Here is a 14,247-nt window from a genome sequence, read left to right as displayed (position 1 = left end):
ACCTAAACTTGCTACAAGGATATGGTGAAATCAGTACTGCTTCATGACCAAATTGACTCTCTCCACATAAACTTCTATTTGTTATACAGAAATTTAATGCTGATTTTCTTGAGGGTTAGTTGATATCCATTAACAATTTATTTCTCTGGGGCCTGTGTGGGCAACCTATTTTTCAATGTAGCCACAGGTATTGTAAATGAGAAGTGAAATTAGCCACACCACGCACAAACTGAGCCAACCTTTCTTGTCCAATTTGCCACTTGGTAACAGCGTTGCCCACCCTGGCTCATAGGGTCAGTTGTAAGTTTTGAAGAGAAGTCATTTCTACCTACAGGCCCAAATATTATGAAAGTAATTAACATTAATTATTCATTATAATTTTTAATGATTTAAATTTATTTACATTATTTAACTAAATTGTAATGTATCACTTTATTGTTGAAAATGATAGTCTTGAAAACAGTGAATATGTAATAAATATGTATAAAAATCAGAAGGTTTATAACTACTGCAAATTAAACAAAGTTTGTTAAGTAGTTTTCTTTTAGGATATTCCATTGAACCATCAACCCCAAGAGTGATTGGCTTTTTCTTTATTCCTAGTGCAAGCCATCCACAAGATGTTGGCCAGCTCTGTTAGATAGAATTACAATTTATTGAGGAAACCATATTTCTTCCTTTAGTCAGTGGCTTTGACGTTTAAGATTTTGACCCCAAATTTGATACCCTAAGTACAAGCCATCGACGATATTTGGACAATGTTAGTGATGAATAACTAATGTTTATTTGTTATTGTACATAAAACATTTTAAAAATTATTTCAGTCAGTGACCATGAATTTTTACCTTTTGACTCCAAAATACTTGCGTCAGTTGCAAGCTATTGACATAGTTGGTAGGTGTAAAGGTGGGAAAAGTCCACTTATTATGTGGAAACTGTTTGTTTTTAAGTGACCTTGGCTAAGCTTTTGAACCCAGATCTGTTTGGATTCTTTCCAGTAACAAGTACTATCCATCCATACAATGTTGGTAACTGTATATTGTGGAGAACTTTAGTTACTAGCAGAAACCAGCTTTGTTCCATCATATGACAGAAACCAACTTTCTTCTGTCATATGACAGAAACCAACTTTTCTTTTGTCGTATGACCATGACTTTTTATAACCATAAATCAATATAATTCTGATGTTCACCTTTGACTGCATTGTATGTTTGTAACACTTTTGTCTGATGTTGTTTGTATTTTGTCTTTTAGTGTGCTTTTTCCTTTGTACATCCTGTATGCACCTTTTGGCTTTTAATCACCCTCTGTTGCTTGCTAACCTGCTTTGTAACATAGCTATATGGTGAGTGGTATCTGTACTAACACCATTTAAGCCATTAACCAGGCAACTTTATTTACAGAAAGACCTGGGGGTTCAGGTTAGAAGGATTGCACTGAATGATTTTTGTGTGAACATCACTATTTTTGTTTTATGATTCTTAGCTAGCTTAAAGACCAAGAAATATTTCTTCCTGAATAGATTTTATTAAACACAATTTAGATATTAAATCTGTAGTCCAATCTAGACTCTCTCTCTCCAACTAAGGTTTGGAGCAACCACAACTTTTGAAGTATCCTTATACACCATTAAAACTAGATTCCTCATCTTGGGAATATGGCAAAAGCAGGGCATTCATTCGAACATGAAAATACCCCTCATCCATTACATTGCAAGTAATGCTGGTATGAATGATCCATCATTTTCTTTACCAGCAAAGCTGTTAAGAGTAAAATTAGCATTCTTAAAAGTGATCAACTTTTGACTTAACAGTTATCTATCAGTGTCTGACACCACTTAAAGTACTCATCATTTTCTTCATCATGTAAATGGTACAAAGGCGTAAGGTTCTTATTTACTAAGTTTTCTTCGTAGCAATGACAAAGGTTTTCAAACTATCACAATAATTATTTTGGTTGCCAAAAGAGATAAACTTCTGGTAAAAATATGAACATTCACTATTTGTCTTTCTCAAGTTGTATAAGTTCTGATTCCACTCTTGTCAAATGCCTTATAGGGGATTTAAATATCAAGTCATTTGAGATTTTTCCATCATTCACTGCTTGTCCATTTGAACAAAATAACTAATGCCAAGCTTGGTTATAGTAATACTACATCAGAATATGACCACAGCGATGAGTATGCTTCCTGTCTAATGACTAACAGGAAACTCAAACACTGGATTTCATTAAAACCACAATACAAAATTATTCATGTATTAATATAGACATCAATAAAAATGCAGAGCATAAAGGTCTTTACTTTATACGATGGCCTGAATGTTATCATATTTTATGTACTGGTATTTCTTTGTCATACAGTGCTGGCCTAAACATACAGGTGTACTAGGCAGTTGCCTGGGGATCCAGGTGTAAGTGGTGCCAAAGTAGATGGAAGTGATTTTTATTTTTTTGGAGTGGTAGGTGATGCCTCAAAGTTGTTGTTAACCTTGGGTGCCAAAAACCCTCGGGCCATCCCTGAGGTCACAGATAATATTAGCACCATATTATTAATAATTTATGATAAAAAAATTAACACCCTTACATAGGTTGGGTCAGGACTATGTCATGTTGGGTCAGGGCTATGTCAAAGACCCTAATTCTGCCTGGCCTTAACATTGACAATGTTTCTACATGTGTATTGTTGTTGGCAAGGGGAGTGTGAGTGTGTGTTTGTGATTTGGGTTTTTAACATACCTGTAACAATTTTCCAGTCATATTGCTACAATATTGGCAGTGTGGCAGTTCATAGTGCTGTCTAGCACTGGGGCATCATTGTTGCAGACATGTATGTAGCATGATGTCCCACCCAGTCACATTATCCTGACACCAGACTAACTATCCTAACACTAACCTCTTAATGATGAATGCCAAGAGATGCAGAAGCTATTACCAATTGTTAATTAGTCTTTGGTATGACTTGGGGGGTGGGGTTTGAACCCATAAACTTCTGCATCTGAGGCAGATGCCCTAACCACCACTGGGGTGTAGAGGAGTGTCCAGTGTTGTCAAGTTCTGCCAGTGGTCACCTTTCTTTGACCATGCAACTCAGTTCTTCTTTTAGAAACTGATATAACAATCTTTAGTTTGCAAAAAGTTTTAAAAGAATTAGAATTTATGTAATTCTGAGGAAGAAAAAAACCATAAAATTCCCTAAATAAATAGTGTCTATTTGCATGGTGGCTATGTACCGAATTTTTTTAAATACTATTTGCATGAGTGCTGTGTACCCTGTGTAGAAATGACTATCCTCACAGCAACCACAAAATATATTCTGATTTGAAATACTCTGAACCTTCATTAAATGAACATGGACTCATTACATATGAAATTAAGAGTATCGTTTAATACATGTTCCTAGGGAAAGGAATCAGAGCCACATCCCCCAGGTGTTTATGCACTCAAGGAGTGCTGTTATTTGAGCCGTCAGATAGCAAAACATTATGTTTCATGCTACCTGAGTGATATGCTGTCATGAGTGGGAGTAGACCCAGCACACACTGATGTATGAGTCGTCTGTACGAATCTAGTGGGATGACTGGGAGTAGAACCAGCATTCACTCATTCTGTTTCTTTTGGGGAGGGGAGGTACGGTAGTGGCTATCATCTTTTGGTGAGTAGTAAGTAAGGGAGAGATTGGTAGGAGTAGGGGGTGAGAGAAAATTTTTAAAAAAAATGTATTGTTGAGTGGGGGTATATTTGTTTAATGATTTAGAAAGGTGGACACCTTTTTCTGAGTGTTCAGGTCCCATGAGACGTATCAAAGGCGCCCATCTTTTAGTTTAAGGTTTATAATGGATATGGGGCAGGTAATTTTATTGAGCTATTATTTTATTTTTATTTGTTTTTAAAACAACATTTAGGGAGTTAAGGGGTGCAGTATGTCTCCCCCCATGGTGGTGGATTCAAGTTTGAGCACTGGCGAAAATCATATCCTAGCGACATACATGCCCTTGTCCCTCAACTTAGAAGGGCATGCTGCTCCCCCCTTTAAGTCATTCCATGTTTTTTTGTTTGGGTGGATTATATTTTCTCTTTTAGCCCAGTTGTGTCTAGGAAGTTTTGGATGTTTCGGAATGTTATATTTATGTTTGGGTTTTTATTACCTAGAATTTCTGGGTAGGTGCGAGGAGATCCAATTTATTTTTGAGCTTTTTGGAATTTAGCTCCTGCCAGCTGGTATTTGGTGCAATTATTGAATACATGTTGCAGGTCTTTGATGGTCTTACAATGGTAGCAGTTAATGTTAGCAGGTTTGTGTCCTAGGTGTTTACCAAACTTCCGGTAATGATACGGTTAATGATATTTTGGTCCAAGCTGTTGTACTTTAGGTGGTTTGATGGACCTGTTAATGTCTTTTAAGGTGGAATGTAGTTTTCTGCCTTTGGGGTGGAATTCCAGTGATTCTGCCATTTTTGGTAAATATTGGTTTTTGTAAAGCTTTAGGCTTCTGTGATACTATATTTAAGAGTGGCACGATTTGAGTCTCCTAGTTTGCTTTTGGCAACTTTATCAGCTAGCTCATTACCAGGGATCCCTACATGCAATGGTATCCACATGAATTCACCTGATTCCCTGTGGACAATTCTTTAAGCATATAGTAAATCTTAGCAAGGAACTACTCTCCTGATGTAGTGTTGTGGGATTTAATTGATTTTATTACACTATGGGAGTCACTGATAATTACTGCTTTTTGGATGTTGTTGTCTTTAATCCATTTTACTGATTCAGTAATTGCCCATAATTCTGTAGTGAAAGTAGAGCAGTGGTCTGGTAGCCTGGTTCCCATTTGGATGTTGTATTCTGGGGTAACAACTGCAGCTGCCATTCTGGGTGGTTCAGTTGTTTTGGAACCATCAGTGTATATCTTAACGAAGATGTCCATTGCAATGATGCTTTTTAGTTTAGACTCTTGTTCCAATTTGTTTCAATAATCGGTGGTTTTGGTGTTAATCCTTGACTTAAGAGTTTATCCAAGGGGACTGGTCAGGGGGTTCAGTATATTCTTCCTGTTGGTTTAGTATTGGCAGTTTTTCCTGAGTTCTAAAATTTGCTTATGACCAATTATGTTTGGAACTAGTTTACGACTAAAAGTTGTGTTACATTTGTGAATTGTGATTTTTGTTGGATGCTTGTCAGGGTGATTAGCTAGTTGAACTGAGTATCAGAGGAGCATTTCATGTCTTCTCAGCTTTATTGGCAGTTCTCCAGTGAGGACTTGGAATTCATCCAGTGAGGTTGAGGGTAGTGTACCAATGCAGACAATTAATGCTTTTCTTTGGATAGCATCCAGTTTGTTTAGGAGTGGTTGTTTTGCTGAGTTATAAACTTGACATTCATAATCTAGAGTCGATCTTAAAAGTGCTCTATATATGGTCACCATTGTTTCTTGGTTGGATCCCCATGTGGTCCCTTTAAGATTTCTTAGAAGATTTCTGTCTTTACTGCAATTTTAGATTAGTAGTTCGATCTGTTTCCAGGTTAGGTGGTTATCAAAGTACGTGCCTAGGAACCTTACAGCCTTAACATATTTGATAATTTGGTTTTGAATATAAAGGTTAGGGTAAACTAGTTGGTTATAATGTTTATGGGTGAAAATAATTGCAACAGGAATCCTGAGAGATCTTAAAACCCCAATTAATCAGCCCATCTCCCTATGTTATCTAAGCTTTGATGGATTTCCATGATAATTTGGTTGTTAGCGGGGTTTCCTGCCCTCCAGATGATGCTGTCATCAGCAAATTGTGAGATGTTAACCTTTTTGGTTGCTAGATTAAGGTTCAGGACATTGATCATGATATTGAATAGCGTAGGGCTGAGTATGCTCCCTTGTGGGGTGCCATTTTCGAGGCGGTACTCTTTCGAGGTAGTGTTTCCTACTCTGGTGATTATTCTACAACCTGTTAGGAAATTTTCAATCCAGTTATACATGTGTCCGGTAATTCTGAAGTGGTTGAGATTTGCAATCAATCCTTTTGTCCAGACAAGGTCATAAACTTTTTATGTCAAGGAAGATGACTATAAGGTTTCAGTCTCATTTTCTTTTGGAGTTGAATGCTAGTTTAATATCTACTTCTAGTCTTAATAGCTGGTCTGTGGTGGAACGCTTGTTATGAAAGCCACATTGGTTTTCAGATAGCTGGTTGTTGCTTTCGAGATGGTGGTTTCATTTATTGGCTAAGATAGTTTCCATTAGTTTGCAGATGTTATTAGTGAGGGAGATGGGATGGTACGAGTTTATATTATTAGGGTCTTTGTTGGGTTTAAGGATTGGTATGACAATGGCATGTTTCCAGCTATTTGGCAATTATCCGCTATTCTAAATTAGGTTAAGTAGTTTTAGAATGGTTGCTGTTATATTGTTGGGGAGATTCTTATATATGTTATATCCAATTTGATCTTTTCCAGGTGATCTCTCTTTCTTTGGCCCTAATGCTATATCTCATTCACATAAAGTAATTTCACTATTTAAGTCTGAGACCTTGGTTCCTAGGTCTTTAAAGAGGTGAGTAAGGGTATTTTCTGTTTTTTCCTGGTGTTCTTGGTAGTTTCTGGAGTGGTTGGCATTACTGCTCATGTCAGCAAGCATATTAGTCTTTTCTTTGTTTGTTTTGGCAACTTAGGTGTTAGATTACATGTTTTTCCCCGGATAGTTTTTATCTTGTCCCATACTTGTATGGGGTTTGTTTTTAAGTTTAACTTGGAGCAAAAATGATTTAGGTATTTTTCCTTATTGTTGTATTGGATGAAATCAAGGTAGTTTCCTGTGTGTTTATACTTGTTGGGGGGACCCGCTCCGGTGGCCTAGTAGTTAGAGCGACCAACATGGAAGCTGGACGTAGTGGGTTTGAACCCCGACCAAGTCATACCAAAGACTTATGAAAATGGTACTAACAGCTGCCTCGCTAGGCTCTCAGCATTAAGAGGTTAGTATTAGGACTGGTCTGCATGGTGTCAGGATAGTGTGACTGTGTGGTAAAACATCATGATACATGTCTGCGGCATGTTGCACCAGTGCTAGACATCACTATAAACTGCCACACTGCAGACATCACAGTGATATGACTGAAATTTTTTTAAAGCTACGTTAAAAATCCTAACCACACACACACAGTAGTTGAGGTGTTTTTATTCTTCTGTGCTTTTTTGCATTGGTCATTCCACCAGAGTGCTGATTGTTTAGTTTGGGTATCTGTTGCTTTAGGTATACTTAATATGGCTTCATTGTGTATGGTGCTAATTACATTATCATGGAATGTAGTTATATGTGTACTTTCTAATTCTTTGGTATTAATAACAACTAGGATGAGTCAGTCAGCTTTATCATATCTCCATTTGGGTTGGGCTTCAAAGGGGTTGTGTTGAACTGACATGTGGGGGGAGATGATAATGGAGAAGTGATCACTTCTTAATTTATTTTCTTGATCAACCCACCAATTAGTAATTTGGGCTAGTTTGGGTGTGCATATGGTTAGGTCAATTGCTGAAAGGGAGCCATCCTCAGGGTTGAGTCTTGTTTTTGATCCATCATTGAGGATGATTAGGTTGGATTCAGCTATCCATCCTTCAGTTGAGGATGCTTAGGTTGGATTCAGCTATCCATGCTTCAATCAACTTGCCTCTACTATCCCTCCTACATTCTCCCCATAGTTCATTATGTGCATCGAAGTCGTCCCAGATGATTAAGTCGTCTGTTAAATTTGTGGGGATTTGAGGGTAAGTATTTAAGTTAATTGAGCTGTCATTGCCTCCTGGGTCATATATGTTTACTATTTGAATATTATTTGATCCAATGTTGACTAGGACAGTTTGCATTTCAAAGGTCTTGCTGGTATCAGTTGGCATTGGAATTGTTAAAGTTTCTGAGTAGGGTATCAGTGAGAAAAATTGCAAGTCCATCTCCCTTTTTCCCCATTAGTGAGACTTTTAAATATTCCTGGGGAGTACCCTGGGATCTTAGGTAGCTATTTTGGATTATCTAGTAAGTGAGTTCTTGGAGGCAGATTATTATCTGGTTTATTGATTGTATGATTGCTTTTATGTATTAATTCTGGGAGGTTTTTAGTTAATCCCCGACAATTCTTTTGCCAAATTGTTAGGTTTTTTTTTATTGTGATATCCATGGTAATTATTGGTGATTGTAGTTATAATGGGAGACTGGGGAGTGATCGAGAGTGTGATTGAAAATGTTTTATTACAATTGAATTTAGGTGCACAACTATGGTTTATAATGTTGGCAGTTTAGTGCTGTAAGTTTTATTATCTCCTTAAATAGTTCTAGCTGCATTGGCCATGAATTAATTTTGGAATACCTTGGGGGGTATTTTCAGTTTTGATCTGATTTGGTGTGGTTTTTATTTTTAGTTCCCTGGGTTAAGTCTGGTTGCTTGTTTGATGATTTGAATATAGTTTTGAGATTATTTGGGGGGGGGGACTTTTAATTGTCTTGGTTGGATTTGGGTTATTGGGTGTTTTGCCTGACTCTGATTTGTCGGGTATTGGATGGGTGTTTTTAATTATTTTTTTGGCTGCTAAATTTAGACAATTGTTTTGGTGTTCATGATTCTACGATTTGCTTTTCCTTGATGGTGTAAGGGCATTCAGATGCTCTTGGGTGGTGTGGTTCCAAGCAGTTAGGGCATTTAATAATGTTTGTTGCATGTTCCCCTATGTTGCCCCCCCCCCCCCCCCCCCGCAATGATCACATCTTGGTTTGTAGCGAAATTTGAGGTATACTGTCCCCAGTGTTGACAAGTGGTGCAGGAACTGGGGTTTGTTAATGAAAGGTTCCAGTTTGTGATGCACCCCGTAGGGCCTAGCTAAACCAGGGTTGAGAGTGGTTCTGTTGTTTCAATTACTGCTTTTGATGTTGGCTGCCCTTTATGATTCCTGATTCTGTAGGTTTTTTCTACTCTAGTTCCATTTCTCATTAAGTTATTTTGAGGAATGTGTGGTTGTTTATGTCCTCTTTATATCTTTAAGTAGTTAGTACTGCTTTGAAATTTGTTGTTTGAGGTGGTTTGGTGGATTCATTATTAGTGTTAGGTTCAGTTGGTAGTTTTGAGTGGGTGGAGTTTTGGCTTACAAGTTGTTGTTTTTTGTATTTTATAATGTCTACTTTAATTTTGATATGGTCTATGCCTTTTAGCTGTAGGAATTTTTCCACTTGGCTGAGTGGGCTGCATTGGACGATCAAATAATCAGTTTTTGGTCTTATCAGTCTGAATTGCCTATGGTGTGCTCTAGACAGGGCTCTTAAGATACTGCTGAAGTTTAAATGAATTAGTTGTCTGTCCCTGCTACTGATGTATAGTGCGTGTTCAAGTGAGTGGAATTTGGGTTTCGCTTCATGATTATTGTGTTGGGAGTTATTTCCCCTTGTGCTTTAGTTCCTATCTTGGATTGAGGTGGTTGGAGTTTCAGATTTCATGGAAAGCTTTCCTTTTCCTATGTAGGTGATTTTTTTTTCATTGGGGCTGTCTTTATTGGAGAGGTAGCCTGATTTGGTAGATTTTTCCTGATGGAGTTGGTTAATAGCTTTACTCCCTGATGTGATCCCTGAGGTGCCAGGAATTTGACTGTTTTTAATTATTTCTTTTTGTTTTTTTGTTGGGGACATATAATTCATTAGTATTAGATGGTTTGTTGCATTGAGTATAGAGGGGGAAGTAATTTGTTGATTGGCGTTGGTTGGATATGTCTCATTTTGATTGGCTGCTGAGTTGTTTGTTCTATGCTGGAGTTGTATTGATGTTTATGTTTTGGTCTAATTGGGGGGAGTTTGTGGTCATGTTTTCCACATAGAGCATGGGTATGGTGTCATCTATTTCCTCGTATTCGTAGGTTTTGTTACAAAAACCAGCCGCTCTGTCTTTTATCTTGCTTGACACAGTCGTACAGTTTCTTGAGAATGAGCGCAACGACTCGGGATTCCGAATTGTAGTTTTATTCCAGGTTGGAGCCCAGCATAGAATCTGTGTGAATAGCCTTGGCTTAATAAATATTTTCTGGTGCTTAATAATAATAATAATAATAATAATAAACATGAGTTAAAAATGTTACAATCTAATAGGAAGCCTCGGAGCTGAATCACGACAAGCAACCAACCACGTCATAATAATCCTCCAATGAAACGCCCGAAATCGATTTTAATTTCCCAAGTGTACATTTAGATAATTTCTACAAAGATTTTTACACCGAAATAATGTGTTTACTGAAATTGCTAAAAAATGACAGTATGGGACACGTATTAAGTCGCGAACGTTACCGAAGAAGACCGCATGACAAGGAAGTGAACATGTGTTCGGAGCAAGAGAAAAAATTAAGAGAAAATCACAAGTTAAACGCAATGATATAGCAAAACTGAGGAACGGATAATTTAACCACTTTCATTGGGTATCGTGTGGTCTGAAATGGTTAACTAAAAATTGGTACTTGGTCAAATCAAACATGTTCAAGGCAGCGGACACTTTACCCCCTATTTTCGATAACCGTCGAAATTTGGCAGGGTCCAGTTTTTATGTACAAATTTAATGCTGCAATCAGTGACCTAGTATAAAAAATCATAAAAAATCAAATACATAAGTGAGGTCAAAAAGGTCCATATTTTTAGATACCTATATTAAAACAATAGATACCTATATTATCAACATACTGCAGAGCAACTATGGAAGGTGTACATGCCTGACATCAATTTCAAGAACAACACAAGCCCAAAACACCTAGTTCACAAATATATCCATATATATAAATACTAAACAATAATAGCTGAAAAAGTCACACCATAGCCTTAAGTTCAGAAATTTGCCAGGGGCCAATTTACGAAACTGGACCCTGCCACCTTAAGAATTTGGCTAAAAATGGTTTATGTCAAACGTTGTGTACATATCACATATTTAGACATGATCTAGTACAATGGTTTAAACGAAAACTTTTTGTGCACAAAACTAAAAATGGTATTATGCTTTTGAAAAAGTTACCTCTTTGTGGCAAAAAGCACTGCATTATTTACATTGTGAATTATGACTGACTGCATTTCTTGAAAGATTTCAAATTGTTTGCAACCTACAATGCTTTTGGTCTTTGTTTACCACCATAGCGTCAGTACAAAATCAAAATTCCTTTACAATGTTTCATGAATGTCAAGAAGAGATCTGGAAGTTATAAATTTTAGGAGGGAATTACAGAAATGCTATGTTAGGTGTCAGTGACAGAAGTGAAAAGTTTCTATAAACTCTTCTAGCAAACTTAAAGAAATCACACATTTAAGTAAATCATGTGCTTTAGAAGTACTCTTAGACTAATATAAAAGAAGTGGTTCCTAACTTTTCATTATCATTCTGGAGATGCTAATAGTAGCATCAGTGTTGTGTCAGTGTGTGTTGTGGGGGGGGGGGGGGTAATCGCAACACAAGTCTAGCTAGTCTGGATAAGTCAAAGTTTAATCAGTTAACATTAGACAATGCTGGAATATTGATATACTGATGTGTGGGACCCTAAAACTTACAAAGTGACATATCAAATAAATTAATTGATACATAGCCAATGAAATTGACCATACATATACAAATTACTCAATACAATTTAACAGAGAAATTTCTTCTCAGACACCAATTTACTTACAACTGATTTTAATGTTTTCTGGAGTTTACAAAATCATAGTAAATAATAAGATAAGGTATAGAACAAATATTTAAAGTGGAAATTTCAGTTCAAGGTAAAAATCATTTCACCAGCTTGGCTTTTGATAAGCACGTACCATAAAACAACTCCTGCAGAAGCTAAATCTGTCTGTCAAAGTCACTCTCTTGTGCACTTAGATCAGAATGAGTATCTGGATGAGATTGAAGCTATTGTTTCTTTCAGCATGACTAACCGATTAATCCTAATCTCCTACCATGCAAACTGAGACCTGCAAAAAGAAAAGAAACCAGTGATATTGATGTACTTTTAACATTCAGTGAAAACATAAGACTTTCAGAGGAGAATCTGTATGTGTATTGTCAAATGCATGAAGCTGCCACTTAATTTTAAGCTTTTCCCCCTTTGTTAACTGAACCTAGAAATTTCAAGATACATACATAACACAAACATTTCTATTATCACCTAAGTGTGAGATATGAATCTCTTATGTCAACTTCAGAGTGGGGTCATGAAGGTAGAAACTATGTCGGTGTGCTAAAACTTTCATTATTTTCACCAAAATATAGCAAGTAATATGCCATATGCATCATTATTTCTAAGACTGTTCAACTGGTGACATTCAATGTTCACAACAGTATGTTTACGTATGATTCATCTGAATTCTATCTGCTCCTGTGGAGTTAAATTACTTTAAAGAATACATGTTGGCATGCTATGCAATTGTTTAGGTGTGTCTGTATTGAAATGTGAATATTATTCATAAAAATAGGGGTGCAAAACCTTGACAGCTACAGAAAATGCAAGACAATACATTATGGTTACCATTTTGTTCCCATATTTAGTAAGTTAAGTCCAAAATATGCTACTTTGTCATGATGTAAACAGTTCTCACATGGAGGTACAAAACACAGTTACCTCCCTCTCCAAAGAGCATTACATACAACACTAAGTGATATATGGAAAAAGGAAGGAGATATAATAAAGTTAATGCATACACATTATTTAAATAAACACAAAGAAACAAAAAAGTATAATAGATGTGGCTGACTGCACCATACAAAAATTATGAATTTTCCTTAAGGGGGCAGGGTCCAGTTTTTATGTACAAATTTAATGCCGCAATCAGTGACCTAGTATAAAAAATCATAAAAAATCAAATACACAAGTGAGGTCAAAAAGGTCCTTATTTTTAGATACCTATATTAAAACAAAGCATAAGAATAGTATTCACTTGACGAGAGAAGTCAATGGCAGTTCACAGCAGAAGAGGTTTATGCACCCCAACCCCTATTTTATACCTGCATTTTTCACATCCAAATGCCAATTTTGACAGCATGTGGTGCTCACAGTGCAAACACAAGCCTTTCCCTGGATGAAAATTTTGAAAAAAAAAGTCTACTAAATAGTTTGATGCAATTCAGAATAGTTGTTATCCAAGCCGTTTTTTAGATACTCTAGTTGCCTTGAACCCACGTGTTTACTGCTATGGGAGGCTAGCTCTTCTTCCTGGCCAACTATTGGTATTTCACTATCAACATACTGCAGAGCAACTATGGAAGGTGTACATGCCTGACATCAATTTCAAGAACAACACAAGCCCAAAACACCTAGTTCACAAATATATCCATATCTGTAAATACTAAACAATAATAGCTGAAAAGTCACACCATAGCCTTAAGTTCAGAAATTTGCCAGGGGCCAATTTACAAAACTGGACCCTGCCACCTGTAGACTATATCAGCTGAAGGTAAAATTTGAAGCAAATAAGAACATAAAAAGAGGAGAATCTTAATTTTGAATCCTATGAGAAATTCATTATGAATGGTTTCATTAAATAAGATCGAGACTAGGTTTGACAATTTCTAATGTGTGTGTGTGCGTGTGTTTATACACAAGCACTCTTCTTCCAATTAAGTGCTTGGCTTCTATACAGACATTGTCGCACTGTGGTGAACTATGTACAATGTGAGGGAAGGCTCAAATCACTAGGTACTTCATGTTGCAGTATTAAAAAGCATTTTACCCTACCCTGGTGATTTGTAATGATCATAATTTTTAAACAAAGCCAACAAGAATTTGATATGGTCCTCCTGACTCTGTGAATAATCATTATTATATTAATCATAATTTTTGAACAAAGCCAACAAGAATTTGATATGGTCCTCCTGACTCTGTGAATAATCATTATTGGTTGCCAGTTGTGTGTAATATTCCTAAGCATTTGACTTTTGTTACACTCTTAGTCGACATCAAAACATGCTAAACAGTGCCGTTAGTTAGTCTGTAAGACCCATACCCACCCACCCCCCGAAGAAAAATATTGCGTGATGTGTCTTACATTGGAGGACTACGCTACCATGGTGATCTGTAATGGTCATACATTTTAAACAAGGCCATCAAGAATTTGATATGGTACAAAACGTTTTCCTCCTGCCTCTGTGAATGATTACATGAAGATTATGTGCTAAATATACCCCAGAATTATGCATAAAACATTATTTCTGTAAAGCAGTATTATTTTATATACAGGAAGAGTAAAGCAATATTTTTTTTTTATTCCAGATT

The 14,247-nt window shown here is 36.6% G+C and overlaps 1 protein-coding gene across 7 annotated transcripts in view; it reads left to right on the top strand.

Moving 5' to 3' along the window:
- The window catches only part of LOC149774796 (uncharacterized), a 106,300-nt gene that overhangs the window by 25,799 nt on the left and 66,254 nt on the right, over nucleotides 1-14,247 (top strand). Inside the window, exon 1 of one of the 7 annotated variants that reach the window (XM_089944913.1) lies at nucleotides 13,705-14,094. The exons of the other annotated variants lie outside the window; for them this stretch is intronic. The gene's annotated coding sequence lies outside the window, so the exon portion shown is untranslated. Of the gene's footprint in view, nucleotides 1-13,704; nucleotides 14,095-14,247 lie in introns of those variants that run through there. 7 annotated transcript variants of the gene reach the window in all.

The sequence above is a fragment of the Sinohyriopsis cumingii genome, unplaced genomic scaffold (assembly GCF_028554795.1).
Source record: "Sinohyriopsis cumingii isolate HCF-2022 unplaced genomic scaffold, ASM2855479v2 utg000160l, whole genome shotgun sequence".
Classification (NCBI taxonomy): domain Eukaryota; kingdom Metazoa; phylum Mollusca; class Bivalvia; order Unionida; family Unionidae; genus Sinohyriopsis; species Sinohyriopsis cumingii.
Note: the sequence above shows the minus strand (reverse complement) of the source record. Positions and strands in the feature narration are given on the sequence as shown.